The sequence below is a fragment of the Dicentrarchus labrax genome, unplaced genomic scaffold (genome assembly GCF_905237075.1).
Source record: "Dicentrarchus labrax unplaced genomic scaffold, dlabrax2021, whole genome shotgun sequence".
Taxonomy (NCBI): domain Eukaryota; kingdom Metazoa; phylum Chordata; class Actinopteri; family Moronidae; genus Dicentrarchus; species Dicentrarchus labrax.
Window position 1 is genome coordinate 4163353 of NW_026136710.1, and position 22757 is coordinate 4186109.

The following is a 22757-nucleotide window of genomic DNA, read 5'->3' on the forward strand; positions in this document are numbered from 1 at the left end:
GAAATATTGTCAAGAGATGAGTTTTGGCTGTCGGGCATACAATTGGAAGTCACATTAAATTGTTAATGCCTGTTGTAGATGGATTTTGAATTAAACCAATACTGGTTTTCCTAACAACCTTCATCAGTGGGTTTATTTTGAAAGAGAAAGAGGAAAAAAATATATATATATTATTGGCCTCAACTAGAATATTAACCCTGCCAGTTATGGATTGGAAATGTCAAACCTAAGATGCATTTTTAACCTAGAGCTTAATTAACATAATGAAATGTAGCTGTGAGTCTTAAACGACGCCCGCATCGCTGATATCACCTTGATGACATACAGTAAGGGACGGCATGAGTCAAAGCCGGAGTTTATGGATCAATAGCTGTCGCAGCTCAGGAGTCCTATGATCTGTAAAGCTGCCTGCTTAAAAAGATTATGACTGTGTGTGTGTGTGTGTGCGTGTGTGTGTGCAAAAGAGAATAAATTACAGGGTAATGATATTAAAAGCACAAAGTCGTTAAGATGCCAAGTTAAGACACAATAAATCCAGTCATGGCTTCTACAGCCTGTCCCCACACTGGGTAATTAAATTAGATTTATAAGCCATATTACATCAGTGCTAGATACTTCATCCACCCTCAGCTACCCCGCACCGTCCCTCCATTTTGTCCCGCTTTATTAGACGACCTGACAGCCCGCGAGAAAATATGGAGGAATGTTTCAGGTTCCCGGGGCTGTGAGTGCTCTGCATCTTGGGGGCCACTCTGTCTTTTTTTTTTGCCAGTCAGTCGTTGTCTGCAGATAATATATTAAGCGCTCCACTTCTCCGCGAGAGCAGGCTGGTAGCTGGAGCTGCCAGTGACACAGTCAGAACAGCTTTATCATCATCATCGTCATCCACAGTCACTGTTGTCTCTTGTTTTTATTGCCTCCTCTTCGACCCCCAGACAACTCCACCCTGCTTTCACCTCAGTGGGAGACTTGAACACAAAGAGACAGCAGGTGCAACAGCTCAGTAGCTCCAGGAATAACATGCTTATTGGATGTTTCTGCACCAGAGGGGGGGTGTTTCCAGATGTTATGACTGGGGTGGCACAAGCGGGGTTCTGACTTATGCAGGAGGGGCATTAAATATGTGTCCAATCAGATAGACGAGGCAAATAAACACATTTATGCGGGCAAAAAACTGCTTTGGATTATCGTATAAAGTGTCTGCAAAGGGGAAACTTGTTGGAACCCATTCATTCATCTTGAGGTCAGAGGTTAAGGGATCCCTTCCATTGGTTTCATGGTTGGTATCAATGGATGCGTTAGCTCTTCTAGTTTCATATGATACCAGTATCTTCACTCTAACCTTAAATCAGAGCCCGCTAGTTAAGGATAACAACCTCCGGCCTCCCCTCCTCTCTCTGGAAACGCCGCCTGTTCTGCGCCTCACGATTTTCACGTCCAATGCGAAGATTCGGCGTCAATGCCGGGTTGTAAAGCAGGTCAAAGAAGTTCTTGATCGACTGAAATTCTACCTAATCTTCAGCTGGGGGGGAAGAAATCTGCACGTTTATGTCTACGTTAGTTTAACGGACTCTACCTGCTAGCTGCTTGGTGCTAATCGGAGTTACACAACGCTGCCAAGAAGATGAATTCCTGCTGTCGTCGACCGTTTCTTTTCCACAGATAGTTGTATCGTAGCGTTGGAAGGAATACATCGGACTTTAAATCTGTGTGGTGAAATGTAATTTAGGTGAAATAACCCTTTAAAGTAGAGAGCAGGAAACGTCAATCATAAACAAAACCCTCATTCATGTAATGAGATAAAAGGATGAATCTGCCAATCAGAGGAAGGATTGTGGGCAGAAAATAGCAAAAACACATTATTATTTTGGGATGAAGGCGTGTGTGTGTGTGTGTGTGTGTGTGTGTGTGTGTGTGTGGGAGGACACTTATCTGCCAGTATCAGAGTGAATTAGTAAAGACAATAACGAGAATAATAGCAAGTGAAATATTAATATTTATTACATTTGATGTGTCAGCTGGAAGCAGTGGGAAGAGAGAAGAAGAGGGTGAAAGGCGGCCGGAGTTCAGCCTCGTGTGGTTGATTTTAACGAGCCGTGGCACTTTTATTATCATTATTAATTAGCGGGTTCTCAACCAGCGGGGGTTGTGATCAATAAGGTGGAGTGAAACAAATTCCAATGGCCCATTTGGAATCAATCAGAAAGAGGTTTTTATCTACATAACTGCCACTGAGCGCCGCTCGTTAGCGCCGACATTAGGAGATGAGAGATTTGCAGCATTTTTAATTGGAGCGACGTAACCGAGTCGCCATTTTTCTTCCTTCTTCTTCTAATCTCTGCAAATGTTTCTCTTTTGTTTTCCCAGCTGTAGTCGTCCTAATAAGCACATATGTGATGTATTTAACATGAGGACGTGTGTACATGTTTCACACCCTAATCCTTCTCTTAATCAGACAACCATTCAAATGGGATTAGAGACTATCTGCTGCATGTTTTCCAAGCGGGAGATGTTGTCCTTGTTTACTAAGCTGTGATTTTTATTTTTATTTTCCTCTTCGGAAAGCGACAAAATCCCTTAAACTCGACACGATGAGACCACGTACAGGACTGAGCTGGAGACTGCGGTTCTGTGAAGCTTATGGTGCTTTCTGTTATCAATCTTAGAGTTAATAACTTAATATTTCTTAATGTTGATGTTAATTCTCCTCACTTTCTGTGTAATAATACTATTACTTTTTTTAAATGATAAAACAGGTTTATTTTTACATATTTGTGGAAAAGAAACCCTGTTTTTATCTATTTTATCAGGTCAAATTTTAAATGTGTCCAACAGTTTTATGTTTATACCTGCAAAAACTTGCTAACCTAAACTGGTGATAGTGGTAAACATTATATATCCACTAAAACATCAACATGTACATCTATTGAGAGCTTGTTAGCATGTTGATGTTAGCGTTTAGTAAGTATGTCCTTAACAGAGCAGCTAGCATTACCGTAGACTCCTGTCCTCCCTTATTCAACAAGCCCACATTATTTATTCACTCGCCATTGGAGTTAATCATTTCTGGTCACCGCTAGTGGAAACGCATGAAGTTGACCATGTGGACTAAGCAGATTACACCTAACAACGCTGCCCCCCCAGCTGCTGGTGATATAACTGAAGTAATATTACAAATTACTTTTAGTGCATTGAGATAATCAATATATAGGGGAGCCCCATGTCTGCGTCAACATATAAATAAAACTTCTTTTTGATAAGAAAAGTAAAAAAACACCAGAATATTTACAGATTTCTTATCAAAAAACACTTTTTTAAAAATTCCAGTTTGACTTTAAACTACACAAAATAATGAGATTACCTCACTTTCATCTGTCTCCCCTTTCTTCCCCCTCGTCGCCTTCCTCCTTCCTCCTCCTCTCACAGCAGTCAGCAGTGGAGGGCTACTTAGCACACAACAGTTAATACCTGTCTAATTTATTAGCCTCCTGCCCCAGCCCTGAAGGGCCATTAGCAACACACACTGACACAGCACACCGGCCTGTGTCGTAATTTATTGTCTTATTACAGTGCTGCAGCGGCATCAATTAATTATCCATTAAAGCGCTGCTGTCCCAGGATTTATGGAGGGGACTGTGGGGGCTGTGGGAGATATAGCAGGAGAGGAATGAGGGAGAGGGAGAGAGAGAGTGGGTAGATGTGAGGAAGTGGAGGAGGAGATATATGGGGGAGGATGAAGGATGGATTGTTGTTTTTTGGGGGGTGGGGGGTACACTTTTGGTTTTGAAAGTTAAAAATAAAGTTTGCTGAAAAAGCTTTTAAATTAAAAGCAGCATGCGCTACAAATCAAACGTTGCTGCTTCTAGTAAACAAATATTGTGCAATTTTGAGATAGTAAATCACAGTCAGAGCTGAAATAATTAATATTTTGCTTTAACGCTTTAATTTCCCAAAGAAGTAATGCATCATTTACTCCACACTCTCATACGAGGGGAAGAAACGCTGGCTGCAGTGTGAATGAATTAACATCATTACCGATATTGCTCGAGCTAAAATGTTCACACATATCAATAAACCATAATATGGAGTCTGTGGAGTTTAATAGAGACGCACAAAAGTACAGAAGAGTTGCCAAAATACTTTACTTAAAGCTGCACTAATCAATATTTTTTATATTTAATTGGCTTTACAGAGCGTTTTTGGGTCTTTCAGCTCGTTGTTTTGGTTTCAGAGTGAGTTACTGAGTTTTCATTCAGTCACTTGTTGTTTGTTGTGTCTGTAGTTAATGTGTCTCTGTCAAGAGCTACAGTTTAAATACTGAAGTGTTTCATAGTTTTTTGCTAAAACAAGCCTGTATAGCAACTTTTGTGTGCAGGAATTTGGACACGTTACACCCATCTTGTTCAAAAGCCTAACAAAAGAACACAGTAACGGTTTAAATAAACCAATAATTAACAATTAATAATAACTGACTGTAAACTAAATGTACTTTTGTGAAGTCAATAATTAAATGTAGGTGTAAAACATGAATGCAGGCTGAACTAAACACAAGCTGAAAAACAAGTAAAACCAAAGAAGGTGTCTTAAAGGAGGGAGAGCGAGAGAGGCAGCCATCTTGTGGTTGGCTGTTCATTACCTTAAATAAGTGTGGATACATTTGTGTGTGTGTGTGTGTGTGTGTGCATGTGTTCAGTAAATGAGCTCTGATGTACTGAAACTACCTGCAAATGGCTGACAGACGAAGTTAGAGACCAGCTGGTGAACGAAGTGGAGCTTTGAGCAGCTAAAGAGCGACAATATTTCCTCTCAGGAGTTGGTGGAGACCAAAAACGGAGCTAAAAGGAGAGTGAAACACGAATCCAGATGAATAATAAAGTTGCTCTTTGTGTAAAGGATGTGCAGATTAACAACTGTTTGCCATCAGAATCACCACAACAACGTGGTAATAGTATGTAAAGGTTGTGTTTACAGCTTGTTGGCTGCTGTTATGATAGAAACGGTAGGATCCACTGTGTTTCAGTATTGAATTTCTGGAGCTCCTCTTTAAATATCCAACATTAAAAGACTAATTATGCAGAAAATCTGCTTTATTTTTATTATATATGTTACATTATTGAATTGTTATCACTGATATATTAACATATAAGCTGCATCTTGATGCTGTAGTTCATCAAGCTAATATTAACTATGTCTATAGCAATTAATCATAGTTTTAAAAGCCCATGTATTGTGTGTAAAATATCTAAACACCAAAGCTGGCAGATTAATTTAATAGAAAAAGTACCTCAAAACTGTGTTCCTGTTTTTCTCCATATAAATCACACTGTGAGATTCATGTTCACATAAGCATGGTTCAGTATATAGAGCAGACTGTACTGTATATACATCCTCTGTGACACTAAAATAGAAACACTCCTGTCCTCAAAACCTTGCACGTATGAGACGTACTCAAGGCAAACATCTTCCACCGCCTCCGAATACACGACCAGCGTCGTCCACCCAAACACAATTTGTACAGAAAACAAAGTGTTTCCCAGCGCTGACAGGAAGAATGGATTACTTCCATTAACACTCGACAAGAAACACATTCTGCTGAGATGAAAGGGTTGTAAATTATTGCAGAAGGTGCTGCTGCTTAACAAGTCTGGTGATCCGGGGCTAATGGGGTTCACATTCACTTACTAACTGCATCCCCGGCAGTGTGACACATCAAACACACCCAAAATGAGCATCATCACCGCCTGAAATTACAACATAACTGAATTAAATTAAAATAATATCACTTATTGCTTCAATATCATATGCTTTGTTTTTTATTTCACCTTCCTTTAGACGTCCTGAGTCGAATGATTGACAGGATAAATCACTGAGGGCCTTTAGGTGACAGGTGAACTTGGTAGTACCGAGCTGCAGGAACAACGGCTAGCTTTCTCGCACACACTCACATATTTTATTAAAACTGGAAAAATAATAGCCAAACAGGATTCAAACGACCTTTTTTTATAAAGCATTTTAATCTGGATTCTGCTGTAAACACAACAATTTATTAAAAGTAATGACCTACTACAACAACAACTTGTCTTCCTCTGGGCACTTTCAAGGCCAATCTTCATTAAATTTTTTGAGTTTTAAGTCTTAAACCTTATTTAGAAAAACTTGAATCTTGAATTTTTAAAAATTGTTCAGAAAACTCATTAAAGTGAAAAACATTGAATAATTAAATTTCACTGCTTCCTGGGAACAATTTTGAAGTAATTGCGTTTTTCTAAAGAAGAAACAAAGATTATAGGTTGGCCAAACTTTTTATTAGTTCATTACAAAACGTAAGAGTTAAAACTTTAAATATTAGTGAAGTTGCCTTGAAGTTGTGAGTTTTCTCAACATCTCTTTTTTACATTGTGGTTCAGATCCTCTCAGTCCCTCCAGGAAGTTGCTATGATACACAAACTTGACCAATACCCTGTAAATTATGCACCAATTATTGTAGTTTCTGGCGAGTAAATCATAGCAGTCTCTCCTGCACAATGTTGATGTCACCAAAATATATATATTTTTACTTTCTCCTGCAATTTCATTGAATAAAACTCCCAAAAACATAAAAATATTGCAAGATGCAATTGCAATTTCTTAGAAAAGATGCTATAACATCATTTTAAATTAATTTTAGACCATAACAAAGCCTGTGAAATCCTTGAGGGACTAATAAACAGTTGTTAATGTGCCACAGCCCGTCACCCGTGGCGTCCTCCAGGGCTCCGTACTTGGTCCCCTGCTCTTGTGCATACTACACTTTGGTCATATCCTGCAACGTCAGAGCCTCCACCTCTTCCTCTCTTTAAAGACGCTCCACCTGCTAACTAAAGGAAAATTTAATGCACAACCAAAGTGATTGCAATTAACCCTCAATTTGTGTATACATTTTAATGGCAATCCATCAAATAGTTGTCAAACATTTCACTCTAAACTAAAAATATCAACCTCACGGTGGCGCTTTGGATCTCCGAAGTCAGGTTGTTTACTGTTTAGTGCTACTAACTAACATTAGCATGCTAATATACAGCATAACAGAGAAATATCTGTCTCTTTAGCTGCTGAGTGCGTCAATATTTTCAACAGCTGGTCTCTAACTTTGTCTGTTTGGCACTGAGCAGGTAGCTTACGACGAGGAAATAACCAAAAACAATGCTACGACAGTGAAGTTAAACAATGAGCTGAAATAAAGTGTGATAATTTATCACTACGAATGAATCCTGTCACTTTATACATTGTATGAACAATATATAAGTGCACGTAAAAAAAAACAAAACAAGTGATGATAAGCCGGGTGTTTATAGTTTGAAAGTCCCTTTTTGTCTTCCTTTTAACTTTTAAACTTTAAAACCAACCCTGACACCAACAAACCCATCATCGGTGTTTCCACGACGACAACTTTACCACGGTCAGAGGTCACATTCATACAAATGTGATTCCTGTGCCGTCTGTAATCTCTTTTCATCAGCTCGGAGAAACAGTCACAATGGATTCACACGTCCTTGGGAGAAAAGAATATATCCAAAACATGAAAAAAAAACAAAAACCTTCACACCTCAGTTGCGCCGTCGTCGGACAGGAAATGGGAATGACTGCTTCCTGCCTGAGCCGGCTTTGAAGGCAGGCTACGAGGGACGATGTCATGGTGGAGCAATGTTCCTGCAGTATTCACCAGGCTCTTTGTAATGTGTGATTTACAGCTTCCAACTGCCCTCCTGCCCGCCCGCTGTTTCATCTGTGATTTAGTGTTTCCTGGTCAGATGGCTATCAGCTGCCTTACATGTCCGCTCTGTTCCTGCAGGACAGTACGTGGAAAAAAAAGTGACACACAAACGCTTTTAGGACTTTGCATATCAGCATTTCAAACAGATGTGTATCAAAACAGTGATAAATCTTCTGGAAAATAACATGAATTCACGACAATCATCAGTTTGATTGAAGTAAAAGTCTTCATAAAGTATTAAAAGTACTTATCCTGCAGGAATATGGCCTCTGAGACTGATATATCTTTATATGTGACATTATGTGATTGTTAATAGATGCGTAAAAGGGATTTTAATGGTGAAGCTGGTTGAGATAAGTTTTAACTACTTTTACACACAGTTTAGTCCAACTGTTCAAAATCTGAACCTCATTTCTTTGACTTTTCTCTAAATCTTTGCTGTTTGTGAAATACTTTGTAAGTTCAGAGGGGAGGTAAAGTCCCTAAAAGGTCGGAAACCTGCGCTTAAATCTTAAATAATAAGTTGTATTTGATATTTTGACTTTGTATCAATATAAAAAATAATTATAACCAAACTTCAAAAGTTGAGTTTGTTTCACTTAAAATGTTTAAATTGAATCCGTTTAAACTATTTCTTTGAGTTAAAACAACTTAAGATACATTTAAGTTACTTTATTCCGATAAATTCAGTTCACACATTTTTAAGTTTGTAGAAATTCTGCATATGAATGAACTTCAATGAACTAAATGAAATTAGTTCAACTTAATTTATAATAAATAGTTGAGTTACTTCCACTTAAATCTTCCTATCAGGATGATTTAAGAACTCTGTTAAGAATCATAGGAAAGGCATTCTTTCAAGTATCGAAGAGACACACAATTTTATTGCTTTAAAAACCAGAAATATCCATTAAATATGTTTATATTTTTCTGTATTCATTACTCTTTTTCAGTTTCTCTGCACTTTTATTCACTATTTTAAAAAAAGCTTTCACTTCTACTGAATTTTCTACCTCAATTTTCATTTTTTTCTTTAATTTCTCAATGTTTCAATACTTTTTGGAGACCACGCCACCATTTCACTGACTCCTGACCTCCCCCCTCTCTCGACACACTCCTGTTAATACTCAGCACTTTCCCCGCCTTAACCTCCGACCTCGTCCCTCCAATAACCTTCACCCTTACCATAACCCCAACCTCAACGTAAATACTCTGAACCTATAAATCCTAAACCTTTTTAAAATCAAAGGTTGAGGTGGTTTAAAGTTCAGCCCATCAACTGTCAGCTGTCATCTCAGTTTTTTTTTTGTAGCACACTTTTTAATCCAATTAAAACTGCATTAAGTGTTTTAGTTGCTTGTTTTTCTCTTGAAATTAACTTGACAGTTAAAAAAGCCTTAATTAAGACATAAATTAATTGACAGTAACATCTGTAAGGCAACATGCTGTTGAGCGATAATTTCCTGGAGGAGACAGACTCCCTTTTCTCTGTGTGTCTGTCAGATGATTGACAGTTAACAGAGTGGAAACACTGAACTCAAGCACAACGAAGAAATTATGAATAATAAGTCGATGAAAGTTATTTTTCCTCATAGAAAATACTGCTGTTAACTTTTAACTATTACTCCAACCTAACTGATGCTTTACTTCTTCTAAATATAATCCTGAATGTATGTATTAACTCTTAATTATTAGGTTATCTATCTAAAATATGTTTATATACCACTAAATAGGTTCACTGGCAACTTATTTTCGTTTAGTTTTAATTTAGTTAAACCAGCATTTACTGATGTAAACGTTCCCCTACTTTCCTGTACGTATGCTATGTGATAGCCTCATCTACTTCAAAGACAAAATTTTGAAGGTGGTTAAAAAAATAAAAGCGACATAATCACTTAAGTTAGCTCGTTAATGTTAGTAAAACGTAATATGTCGCTTTTATTAGCTTTCCGGGGTTCTGACCGACTTTGACCATTTTCACATAGTTTGGTGACACCAGAGTGTTTATTTTCGGAATAACTGGCATTCGGTTCAGTGGGACATTTTTTTGGACTATTGGGAATAATGGGGAACAATGTTTATTGCTGAGCTAGTGCTATTCATTTATTAAGCTGAGGATGTCAGTGGTATACTTTAAGTGTGTGTGTGTGTGTGTATATATATATATATATATATATATATATAAAGCCAGAAAAAAATGTGTTTCATTCACGTTTAGTCTTGCTTTAATAAATGTCTTTTAGGGGCCATATAACCGCTTTAAGCTCCAGGTCGTACAGCCCTTAATGAAGCCCTGTCAGCGCCCTCAGGCTCCTGTCTGACAAAGACTAACTGACACTCAGAGTGTCCGAGAATCCTCTTCCTTTTCCTTGTGACCTCCCTTCGCCTCTCCCTCTTTCTCACCCCCCATCCTTTCACTCTTTTTTTTCGGTGCCTATGTCCTCGTTGTCATTCTCTGCTCCTCGTCCTCCTCTCCTCCCACTCCTTCCTCTGCTGAGTGAGATAGCTGTAGGGATAGCGAGCAGATGGTGCGGCCGCCATGCGTTTTTTTTTTTAAGAGGCGTTCGCCGCTGAGTAAGTTTGTTTTTACTGTGTAAACATTCAACAGCTTCGCTAACTAATGATGGAGTCAGTGGAGTAGAAATACCCCTAAAGAACAGTAAGGGCCCGGTATTCACCCCCACAGCCTTTATCGACACCATGTCCTGAAATGTGACTTTAAACCTGATTTTAAAGTTATTTAATTACATAAAAGTTGATGTTCCAATTGTTTTTTCATGCAATTGAACTGTCTGTGTTTAATAATGGAGCCTTATCCATTGATTTTAGCTAACTATTTCAACCACTCAGCTATTTTAGCTTTAACTTCTTATCTTTTATCCTTAGCTAACTGTTTCAACCATTTATTCGTCAAGTGTATGGTACTATTTAAACTATTTATTTATATCAGCGTAACTATTAATAGTTGGCTACAGTAATGGATACATTTCAACCAATCATCCAATACCCTTAGCTAACTATTTGTGCTGTTTATTATTACTAAGTCATTTATCCATTATTGTAGCTAACCAGCTATTTCAACAGTTTATCCATTATGCTACTTTAGGTAAATATTTTAAACATTTATCACCTACTTTCAAGTATCTATTTCAACTTTAACTTCTATAGTTGTTTGCTAACTAGTGCTAACTGTCACAGCTGCAACGGATCGTGTTCAGGTGTTTAATAAGTCGATATACCTTATAAATAAAATCTGTATTTATGTTGTTTTTTTTCAAATTAACTGAGCTCCAGTTGCCCCCCCGAGGTACCTGTGGTTGAGAATCACTGCAGCAAAGTGTGTATATATAGATATATTTACTTATATAATATACTTATATATACAGTATATAGTTTAAGTGTTGCGTGCATTAAAGTGTGCCTTTGTGTGAACCAGTCCGGGTCCGGCCTCGTCCTGATCCCTCCCTCTCATCACGACTGTGCCTGTTTTTAATCTGGGCCTGTGATTTATGAAGGAGCTCCGACTGTGTATATCTCCTCACTTCCTTTCATTTCTCAAATGGTTTGTGCACTGCGGGATGATAGATTTATCTACACACAACCCCTGCATGACTAATTAACTCTGAAATATCAGGGCCAGATGTGGAACTGAAAGACGGACCCCAGAGTGCTTTCTCTCCATCTTTCTCCTTTTTCCAACTGTTGCTTGTGATTTTTCTTATTCCTCTCTTCGTCGGCATTCGGCTGTAATTCTGCTGATAATGTGACAGTGTGTGTTTTTTTTAAATGTTCTCTATTGACAATGAATCTGCTTCTGATATATTTTTTACAACCAGGCTTTGTGACAACTTTGCAAATGCGTTAACTTCACAATAAAATGCACCAGAGAACTCAAATAATCACACAGGTCTTAAATTATATCGTCAGTTATAAGGTTGAGCTCATTTAAATTACTTTATATTCGGTTTATAAATTGTTACTACAATATCTAAAACTTTTAATGAGCTCAGCTTTGTCACAATTCATTTTTGCAACTATTCCAAGAAGGTTTTTTTAATAGTTTTTTTAGTGTAAGAAGCATTTTTCTTAACCCATAAATAGAAGACTTTATCAGAAATATCACCACATCGTCAACATAAAAAACATGTAATTGTTATTAGTAATTGTAAGTATTTTTACTACGTACTATTACTACTTTTAATTAAAACGGCAACAACAAGCTTTCATTTTGTGTTGATTCTGGCGCCCCCTGTGGACAAAACCGGTAGTGTTTCTACCCGTTTCATTGATTTCAAGGGGAATATGACCGAATCCAAACTCAGTGGCAGCCAAGCTTCCTGTTTAGGGAACTTTTTATACAATTTTACAGTCTGTATTTTGTATTTTTTGGTAATTTTTAACACTCATACATATTTAATAAGCTTTTTTTGTTGTTGTTGACAAATTCAGTGTTTTCTTGTCCCTGACACTTTGGCCATTTACTTTTCTTCACAGAAGTGAACCAAATACTGAGATATCGGCCTACTGTGTATATTTTTTAAAGTTTTCTTAAAATCTGAAGGTTCCTCGCGACCCCCCCATGCAAAGCTATGACGACCCCTAGTGGATGGTCCCGGCCCTCCAGGTAAACTGTTTCATAACCACTTAAAAACTCCTTGTTTAAGTAAAGTAGTTAAGAGTTAAAACTGTTAATGCAAACATCCATTAAATCTTCAAATTTGACTCACCATACTTATCTGTTTCACATTACTTGAAGAAATACTGAATATACCAGTTTTTAGAGTAAATGAATTTAAAACAACCTCTACAGCTGCACATCCAGTACTTCTGTACTTTGTATTTTGTGCTTATTAGCAAATATTAGCATCAGAACTCAAAACACTGCTCTTCCTTATAGTCTCTCAGCTTCTAGCATTACTGTGTATTATTTCTCCCTAAATGAAAACACAAAAAGTTGTTTTTTTGTTTTTTGTTGGTGTTTTCTGGCTTTATAAGCAGTTTTATATTGAATCCTGTGTCCGCTGATGTGGAATCTGGCTTATAGCTGCATGCCTCATGGAGTCTGTCTGCATGAGATGAGTCAATACACAGGCTCAACAAGGTCCTTCACATCACACACCCATAAATCCCCCTTTATGACAGATTAGAGAGAGCAATGGCTTTTCCACTCGTTTACCCATAAATACAGCAACACGCTCAGCTGGTTTATGCTTCTCTCTTGAGATGATGGAGCGGGTGAGCTGATGTTTATAGCTGTCACGGACCAGCAGTGAATATGTCTCTTTACTGGCCGTGGTCCAGCTGAACTTCAAAAAGCCCCGCGCTCTGTAATGGAAAAGCAAAACAGCTGTGCGATATGATTTAAGCTTTGTTCCTCCCAGAGAGTTTTTTTTTTTTGTATGTGAGAGAAAAAGAACAAACAAGAACATTTTTAGAGAATATATTTCCTGCTTGCACGTCGTCGGGAGAGAGATAATATTTCCCACGCCGGGTTTTTCTTTTTTTTTTTTTTTAAAGTTCATGTCACACGTATTTTGGATTAGAAACAAAAGAGAGGAAATGAGTGTGGGGAGGAAAGGGGGATGTATAAAAAGGGAGGGGAGGAGAGGTTGTTGTGAGACAGAGAACAGGTTGGAAAAAAGGAGCCAGGCAGCGCCGTCAGATCTGATGTAGGCGTTTTTTCTTTTTCCCTGACAGCTGTAATTCTCCAGCCTACAGGATTTCATCAACGGCAGTTGCATTTAAGCTGCGCCGTGGGGCAGCGGGCCTTTCAAGTCTCCTTCCTCTGACAGGTAGATTTATTAGTCCTGAAATTTGTACAGATCACACGTCACTCATGGCGAGCTGTCAGCGTGTCAGATGGGGCCTTCTGGCTCTTTTTTTCCCTTATTTTCTTAAGGTGGATCTTCTTCCGGAAGAGGCTCACCATCGACTCCCCCGCCTCCCCTCCCACGTCTCCTCACCCATAACTTACTCAGTTCAAACCTGTGTTGAAAGTGGAGAGTAAAACAAGACGGAAACAGGGGAAAAAAAACAGTAATGCTGATAAGAGACCAGAGTTATTATAGTTTTCATATTTTTGTTTTTAATTCAGTTTAGTTTTTTGTCTAGGAATATAAAAATATATCAAGTTTAATTCCTAAGAAAATTTAAATCAATAAGATGATAAATTAATCATGATACACGTCTTAAACCATAGAGCTCTTTTTTAGACTTTGACACAAAAGTAAATATGTACTTTATTGCACAGTTTATACCCGACCTCAGAAATAATAAAAAGGATTCTTTCATTTGATAAAGAAAATACACATTTTGGAAAATTTTGAATCTTTTTCAGGCAGATCACAACTCCCTCGCTTCACCCTGCCCTTTCAAACTAGAGTCACTGTTTGGTTTGTCCCTTCTGGGCTACTGTAGAAATGTGGCGGTTCAACATGGCTGATTCCATAGAAGGCGACCCTGTAGATAAACACGACTCATTCTAAGGTAACAAAAACACAACAGTAATTATATTCAGGTGATTAAACCCTAATAAAAACATACTCTGACCGTTATATTAAATCTCTGCTAACAGGTCCTGCTGAATGTTACTTTAAATATGAAATTAGTCGTCTGTCATGGGGCAAATAAAACTGTTAGTCCCCGCTTTAACCCCTCGGCCGCTCTGCTGCCCGTCTCCGTGACCTCTGGCCCCTGGTTAAACTCCCAGCATGCCCTGGGGCTTGAGGTTCACGCCTGGGTCTAGACCAACAAACACAGTTTCAAAGGTCACCACTTCTTAGCTTGTGTGTGTGTGTGTGTGTGTGTGTGTGAGAGAGAGAGAGTGAGTCCTTGTTTTCACCTTTTCAACTCTCCCAATCGCCCTGCTGGGAGCAAAAAGAAAATGAAAACCGCTGCATCCACCTGGATCTAATTTTCTACTTTGTGTGTGTGAACATGTGAACTCTTCAGTGCTCTGATTGTGCGTCTGCATGCTTGGATTCTTTCTTCTGAACATCATGGAAATAACATCTATAATCCATATTTTATTATTTCTGAAGGTGACCATATTTTCAAAACATCCTCCAAACCGGGACCCTTATGTTGAGCCTACTGCGCGTTCATGCACAGATTTTAATGCAGCATGTTCTCACCAGGATTGGGGGCAATTATTTCAGCACTTTTTAGCACAGTGGTTTTCAAACTGGCGTCCGGGGACCAACAGGAGTCCTTGAGTGGGTTGTAAAGGGGTCCCCATGCTAAAATGTGTTGTGCTGTGATTGATTGCAATTTACAGTGACCATGCTTCGATCGTGCATCTGTTTCATCAAGTGCGACGATTTCTGTCTTTTAGGAAGCTGCCGGAAGCTTGTCCCGAAGTTCTTCGAATCCAGGTTTCCTAAATATTATACATAAGGTCCCGGAAGCTCGGTGACGAACTGGCTAGCTAACATGCTAGCCAGCTAGTTTCTGCTCCTGGATAAGGGTCTAAATTAAGTGCTGGGGGCATTATTTGAACCCCGCAAAAAAGTCCCTTTGGGGGTTGGGGCTCGCAGTGCTGAACATTTCTGATTGGTCAATTACTCACAGCAGGGCAGCAACACATCAGCATGGAGTTACAGAAGAATTAGTGGACTAATTTTCCTGATCTTTACAAGTCTTTAGACTGTGTGTATGTGTATATATATATATATATATATATATGTGTGTGTGTGTGTGTGTGTGTGTGTTTGTTTAATCCCCTTACAGGTTCTCAGGACTGTAGCCTACATCAATTTCCTCGAGTGAAGAGTTGCTGAAAAGCTCAGATCTAGCTGATTTGTTAACTTTTAGGACAGGAAGTTCAACACCGTTTATCCAAGACAAGTATTTAAGTCCTCTGTCAGAACCGTCTAAAAATGATGTCTCTGTTGTGAAACAGTTTCAACTCTGACATATAAGGTTAAATTAAAAGTGGATGCAGCTAATTAGCTACGATCGCTTCCTCCATTTTTGACTCTCTAGCGTTACGTTCCCGCAAAAAAGGTCGGCCTTGTCAAATTCACATCGTCCCCCGCATGCACGTCCACTGATTGCTATGAATTATGGGCTAAATTAAAACCAGATCAGTATCTGCCTCGGTGCAAACGGACCTCATTGACTTTACTTACCGTGTTATCCCCTCCAGTCTGACTGACTGGAGAGTGACCCCCGCGTGAAGCTGCTCCCTGCAGGTTTGAACCTCTCAGAAAAGCTTCTGCGGTTGCTGCTGTCTTCATGTCCCTGTCAGGTAATTTATGGTTTTTCAACCCTGCAGGATCCCAGCCAGCGTTACCCATGAACTCTAAAGGAATTCAACACACACACAAATGAGGAGGAGGGAGCTGAGCGTTGTGTAAAGGGACTGCAGCAAATGGTGAAATCTTGGGATTTCCATTTCATACAGAAACTTCAGTAAGTAATTCCAGAGTCACAAATGCAAAAACTGCGGCCGCCGCCACCGCCCGCACTCTTGAGCGTAGATGAGAGACACATTAAAACCATGTGTTTCCACTCTACACGGTGACCCGGGGAAGTCTCCAAAATCCCCAGCACAAGCCCCAAGCGCCTGCCACCAAGCACTAGAGTCACCGGTCTGCTCAACGCCTCGCTTCAAACCAGATTTTCTACTTCCCGTGCCAAGCTACTGCCACATCCCATTTCTCATCTGACCTTGATGGACCTAATGTGGGAATCCATTATCACACCCGTACTTCTTTTGCGGCTTTTTCACTCTGTTTCTTTTTTTTTCGGCCCTCGTCGGCTGTCATGGATCCACAGCGAATGCCTCCGGGGAGGCGGCAGCGGGGAAGGAGGGAGTCTCTGCTGACCCAGGCCCGGGGTCATCCTCCGCTTTAGTCCTGTTCACCGTTGTCAAAAGACATTCTCTTAGTGTCAGCACGCAGAATAAGAGACAGTAGGTCCAATGTAATGTGCTGGGATCTAAATAAAAGGAGTTTTGTTGGGTAGCCACACTTGATTTTTCAAGGCTTTTGAATAGATGTGCTTGTGCTACAGTTACTTGACCTCTCCGTGCCCAAGACTGCGAACAATCCCTCCTGTGTTTCACAAATTGTCAAACTCTCATTCACTCTTCCATTTCTATAGTTAAAGAGTTGTACCACTAAACATAAATGTGTCCCCCTATATATAGTGAATGTAACCGCTGCTTTGTCTTAATCTCTTTCACACACAGCGTTTGTGTCTCTCTCTGTGAACTCTTCACCCCAGCTGCCGACAGACGGCTGTCATGCTAAATTATACCTACGTTGTTTTGCGGCCTCTCGCTTCGATTGACAGACAGGCGGTAAGATCAGAGAGATACAGATTAACTCGCTGTTTATGTCTTGTGAGTTTTCCTTCCACACTTTACAATTAGATTACAGCTGGTCTGAAATGCCAAAACTTCTTCCTTTTTAGTTTAATAGCAGGTGGCACCAACCTAAATATATCTGGTGAGGTGGTTTTATGCTACTTGTCAGCACCAAACAGCAACTAGCTGGTGAACAAAATGGAGCATTTAGCAGCTAAAGAGCCAAATATTTCCCTCATAAGACCAAATACAGAGTAAATACTGGATTTAAATTCATCAAAAAGACACAAACACGACTCCAAATGAACAATAATGTTCCTCCTTGAACTGCTGGAGGTGTGAATTAGCAACTGTTTGCTAACATGTTCCATATATCAGCTTTAAAAGGTGACGATATCTGGGCTGAGACTTCTCTACAGTCCGATTAGCAACCTGAGAACGACGAGAAAGACACAGTTTGGCAAATTTGTAAACATGCATGCAACTAAAGTCCGCTCAAGTGTTTATAGACATTGAAAACGTGGTTATATGTTAATGTTTACAACTTGTTTACGCTGCCCCAAGTAACCAAACACAGTTATTGCAGGGTTGGACAATAATGGACAGAGCTTCCAGGTCTGTGAAGTGTCTTGTACTTGAATTATATGTAACGGCCAGCAGGGGGCAGCTCCATTGGCTGCAATAACACACAGATACCATACAGTCTTATGGAGAAATGAGCCGACTTTTCACTTGATTTATGAGCTCAGTAAAGGCTTTCCTGATGAGTCTATGGTCTCAATCTCTAGTTTAAAGTCTTCTTCCATACAGCAAGATGTTCATTTAGTAAATGAGGGTCCTATTTAGTGTGTAATAGACGATAAAGCCAGGTATGCTTGTGATTAATAGAATATGTATCCAGATTCTGTTATTGCGTTGACTATTTCTCACCTTAAATTGTTTCAGAAACATATTTTAGTGAACTGTTTATCTGGAATACGAGATCGTGTGTGACCAGCCGCCATTGTTTCCTGCTAAGGACGAGTCGAAACAACCGACAAACAGAACAAAAAATATAAAAGTAATAATTTAGGAGACAGGGTTTCCTCTGTATTGTTTGTGTGACAGGTAGGTGGGTCGGTGTACAGGTGAGGTGACACAAGGTGAGCGTGAACTTATGTTGTTGTATGTTGTTTTGAAGGTTACCAACCAAAGACTGCTTATAATTTATGGTCAAAAAAACCAATTTGAATGCTTTTTTCCCCCACTGTATCTGTAACAGCATGGTCAAAAGTGGAAGATAAAGGTCTCACATCTGCTTCGGTTGCTCTAAGGCAACACCTGCCACCTCGCTGTGAGGTCTCCTGGATCTCGTCCCACCTTTTGACCAACTCAAAGAACCGTAGGAAAATGTGTTAACTGCTCCCTTTTTTTTTTTTTGTCAAAGCGTCCTGCAGCACCAGTGACTGATTTACAACACGTAGCTTTTAAAAACGGTAATTTATTGCGATGTGCTTGAAAAGCGTAAGCTGATTAAAGTGGAGCGGCACAATGGCTGCGCTGCTCAACTGAGATCAATGCTTCGTTTGATTTCGATGCCAAGGCGGCCCCCGAATGACGAGCCCGACTGAATTTCTGAAAAAAAAGTTTAATTATTCAGGAATTATTTTATGTGATACTTTGCACTCCTCTGAGCGTGTGCTCACTTGTTACTGTCAGTGGGGGAAAGTTTTGCTGTTTAAGCTTTGATTTCCCACCTGAGAGTAAATATAGAGGATAAAATAAGACAAAAGGAGACAAAAGGTGTTTTCAAACTTGTGCTGTTCAGTCTGGAAGAGTCTGGTTTGTTCTCCTCGTTTTGAGCAGATGTGAACACTCAACAACCACATTGAGACACAAACAAACTCTTGAGAGGTTTAAAGTCTAAGGTTAATGGCTAACGTAGCTATAGCATGATGCTCTGCGTGATTGGGTGCTTTAAATCTTCTCACCAATAAGTGCATTTAACTAAAGACTTTGTTGAAACTTGATTATTTTAAAGTCTAAGTAACACAAACAAACAAGATTCTTGATGTTTAAGCTGCTTTTACTTATAATTTTAAGTGGCACTAACTTAGTTACAGAAACATTCCTGATAACCTTTTTACAAAGTATGTTGTTTTCGGAGTACAAATTAAATAATTCTGACTTAAAATAACTAAAACTATTTGATCAAGAGTGTTTTTTAACTTACAAAATGTTCCTTTAAAAGTTTGATAATCAGTTAACTTGGTGTGTGCTTTTTTTCTGCCCCGAACAACCAAAATACAGACCCGAACAGATGCACAGCTGTAAGATAGCTAGCTAACGAATGACTGATTAGAGTAATTTTAACTTGCTGAAACAGATTACATCAAAAGTTAAGTAACACAAAACTCACTTTTGTAAGTTGCAGCTTTTTTAATAAAGCAATATAGGACCGAATGATTGTACGATCCTATAAATACAATCCAGAAATGTCTCCGTAGATGGAAATAATAAGACCCAAACACGGTGAGATGTTGTGGTTGTTGGACTCAGTGTGTGTTTAAGGTTTCTATATGTAATGGTTATTGGATGACGGGGTTAAAGTAACACGTACAAATGCACACCAAGAGCGTCTTCAGAGCATGCTGCCTGCCTGACGTTAGTTTTGTTTACTTATTAATGAGAAAACACAAGTAAATGAGTGTTTTGTCTGCTTCAAATCTCCTGTAACCCGCCTCCGACTGACTGACTGGCTTCTGCAATATTGATCCAGGGTGACATTCGATCGGTACGAGTCTGCACGAGGGGTTTTATTTTGAAATTTGACCGAACTTCCCTATAACGTTCCTGTGTCTGACCTGATACGAGTTGCGGCTTCCATCGAAAATAGACCAAAATAACGACCACAAAATAAAACGACAATCCATCCGGCAGTTGGTATTTTAGTCCGTGGTGGGCCGACCAGCTGCGAGAATAACATTTCCATCCAATGAGTCACAATCTCATAAACAAAATGAAAATAAATTATGCAAATGTATGGGATATTAGTGGTGGGAGATGTTCCAAATCCCTTTCTCATATCTAGATAATAAAACAGGTGTTTTGGCACAAAAAGATCCTCCAGTGTGAATGTTGACATTAGGATATAATCTATCTATAGTTATATAATGTGTGCTGTCGTTGACTCCCTTCTTTAAAGGTGCAAGGCCTCGTCTCTCTTAGGGTTGAGATACAGGCCACAGTCTTTAAATCCCTCACCCTCGGGGGGCGGGGAGGACCACGTTCATGTGAGGGTGTGACAGTGAGGATCATCTGGCTCGAATCAGCCAAACAATCACGGTTCAGTGGTCCTCAGACAAGCTGGCCCAGATGATCGACGCTGACACCGCCATCGAGGGCTGCGTTATCTTTATATCCCAGCAGATAAGATGACGGCTCTGAATTAATTACACTGCAGGAGTCTCTAATGCAAACAGAGACAGAGATGTTGTCCTCTTCAAAGGTTATCAACCCAAGTTCCAAGAAATAGAGCTTTTCAAGAGGCTTCTGTTCTTTTGCTTTCCGCTGTCACATCTGCCAACATCTGCTGCCACTGTCTCTCTCTCTCTATAGCTTTGAGCTATGAACCCAAACTGGTGTTGTAGCAGATTTCATGTACAACGCTGCATGCTTGTCTCTTCCTATTCCCTTTTTTTTTTTACTTGACACATCTGCCGCTCTGTGTGTGTGTGTGTGTGTATGTGTGTGTGTGTGTGACTCCAGCAACAGATACCCACTATCAGCCTTTTTTAATTTCGAGAGATGTGAGAAGTGATGAAAGGAGAAAGAAAATAAGTAAGATGTCAACTTTAATGTCAAACACCGAATGTGAGCTTTCATTATTTCCACCCGCCCTCCTGTGTTGTCTGGCTCGTAAGCAGCGCTGTAACATTAGCCGCGTTGCTTGGAGCGACACTCTGTCAGGTAGAGTTTAGAGACTCTGACACAGTATCCAGTATCGCCCTCCTCCTCCACCACCCGCCGCCCTCCTCCTCTCGCCGGGGTGAGTTGCGAGCCAGAGGAAAACAGCAAGAGAGACAGACAGACACGGTGAGAAAGACGAGTTGAAACAGGAGAGGCGATTGATCGTGACAATCTGGAGCTGGAGTTTGTCTCGTGTGACCGGCTGCTACCGAGGAAGCCAGATTTTTTTGAGATGTTTGAAAAGTTGTTTCCATCGACAACAAGGCCGCCGCCGCCCCTTAAACGTTTTTTTTTTTTTTTAAAGTTGGCAAAGTCGTTTTACTTTTACGTCACTTTAAATCTTTTTTTTAGGAGCATGTAAGGTCAAACTGTACGGGAGTTGAAGACAATCTGGTGTTAAATGTTACATAACTTACAGCCAATCAGCTCTTTGATCAGGCGACAACCAGGCATTTCCCATAATGCTTTGGGTCTTTTGCAGGCAGCAACAGTGGTGTAAGGCTCTAAAAACTGCGGCCGCCGCTATCTTGTGTGGTCACTGTTGCCCATGTGAGGTCGGACACGAATCTAACCGCCACGACTTTCAGTTTTTGTCTGTTTCCTGCCTCTGATCGGCCTTTTCTTCGTAGCATAGTGGCCCGAGGCTCATGGGTATTGTAGTATTTATGTAAACCTAGACGATCGTTACCATATCTGTTTTTTTTATTATTGGAAACCTGAAAATTATTAGAGATTTGAAAGTACAAATACTGCGTTTATGTTCTTAAGTAAGTTTTTTTTTTCCTCACTAGACTTTACTTGATGATTTATTTTTCCTTTAACCCCCACATTTATACATTTTTATACCTTGTATTTTAATAACAAAACAGGCTACTTACTTTAGTTTTAATGCATTTCAGGGGAATTATCTATTTTATTTGTTATTTTTCTTGCATCATTGCACGCCTTCCCAACATCTAGTCCGCTGCATATCACACACTGGCAGATGTACACGTGACGAAAACGCAGAAAAGGAGGGAAAAGGTGAAACAAGACGACTCTAGTTGAAGTTTTAGTTAACTTTGCACAGAAACCATTAGAAACGTTAGAAAAGTACTCTTTTATACTTTGAGTACATTTCAGAGCCTGAATTTTCTCACTTTTACTTGACGTTGAATCAGTACCTTTACCTTTTTGTATCTGTAAGTCTACTTGAGCAAAGGATATCTGTACTTTAACCACCTCTTTCATGTCTGTACGACCATAAAGTTGCTTCATAAATCGTAAATCTGCATTTTTTTTTGCTCAAGTAGAAACATTTTTGGACTTTGGAAACCACTTTGTTCTATCGTATATGTATTTTATTGTCTTTATAATATTTTCCATGTGTTTTTGTCACTTTTATATCTTTCCCATCAGACTTCTCTTTCTTTATTTCACCAATATGCACTAAAGCAAATTCCTTGGAACCGGTTTGGCACTGAACCCCGATTGTGAAAACAGTTTTGTCGGTTTCTGCATTAATAATTACTGGAAATTAATTTAGGATTAACGTCAAAGCGCTCGAAGCGCTTCTCCCTGATTGAGAAATCACTCATTTGTTAAGCTGTTAGCTCTGACTGACATCTCCAGTATCCTCTCTCTGTTCTATGTATGCTAACAGCGATTTCCTCTGTCTACAGTCTCGCCATCACCCGTCTGTTCTTCGCTCTTTTTGTTTTTCTGTCCATTTTAGCTGCCTGTGCACTAACATGTCTGCCGTCTGCC

At 39.5% G+C, this 22757-nt stretch overlaps 1 long non-coding RNA gene across 1 annotated transcript; it reads right to left on the reverse strand.

Moving 5' to 3' along the window:
- Positions 1-3978: 3978 nt before the first annotated feature.
- Positions 3979-16065, reverse strand: LOC127370872 (uncharacterized). The gene is made up of 3 exons (XR_007886302.1): positions 15883-16065; positions 12930-13738; positions 3979-7825 (listed from the first exon to the last, which is right to left on the reverse strand). It is a non-coding gene; the product is annotated as an uncharacterized LOC127370872 (long non-coding RNA).
- Positions 16066-22757: the final 6692 nt, after the last annotated feature.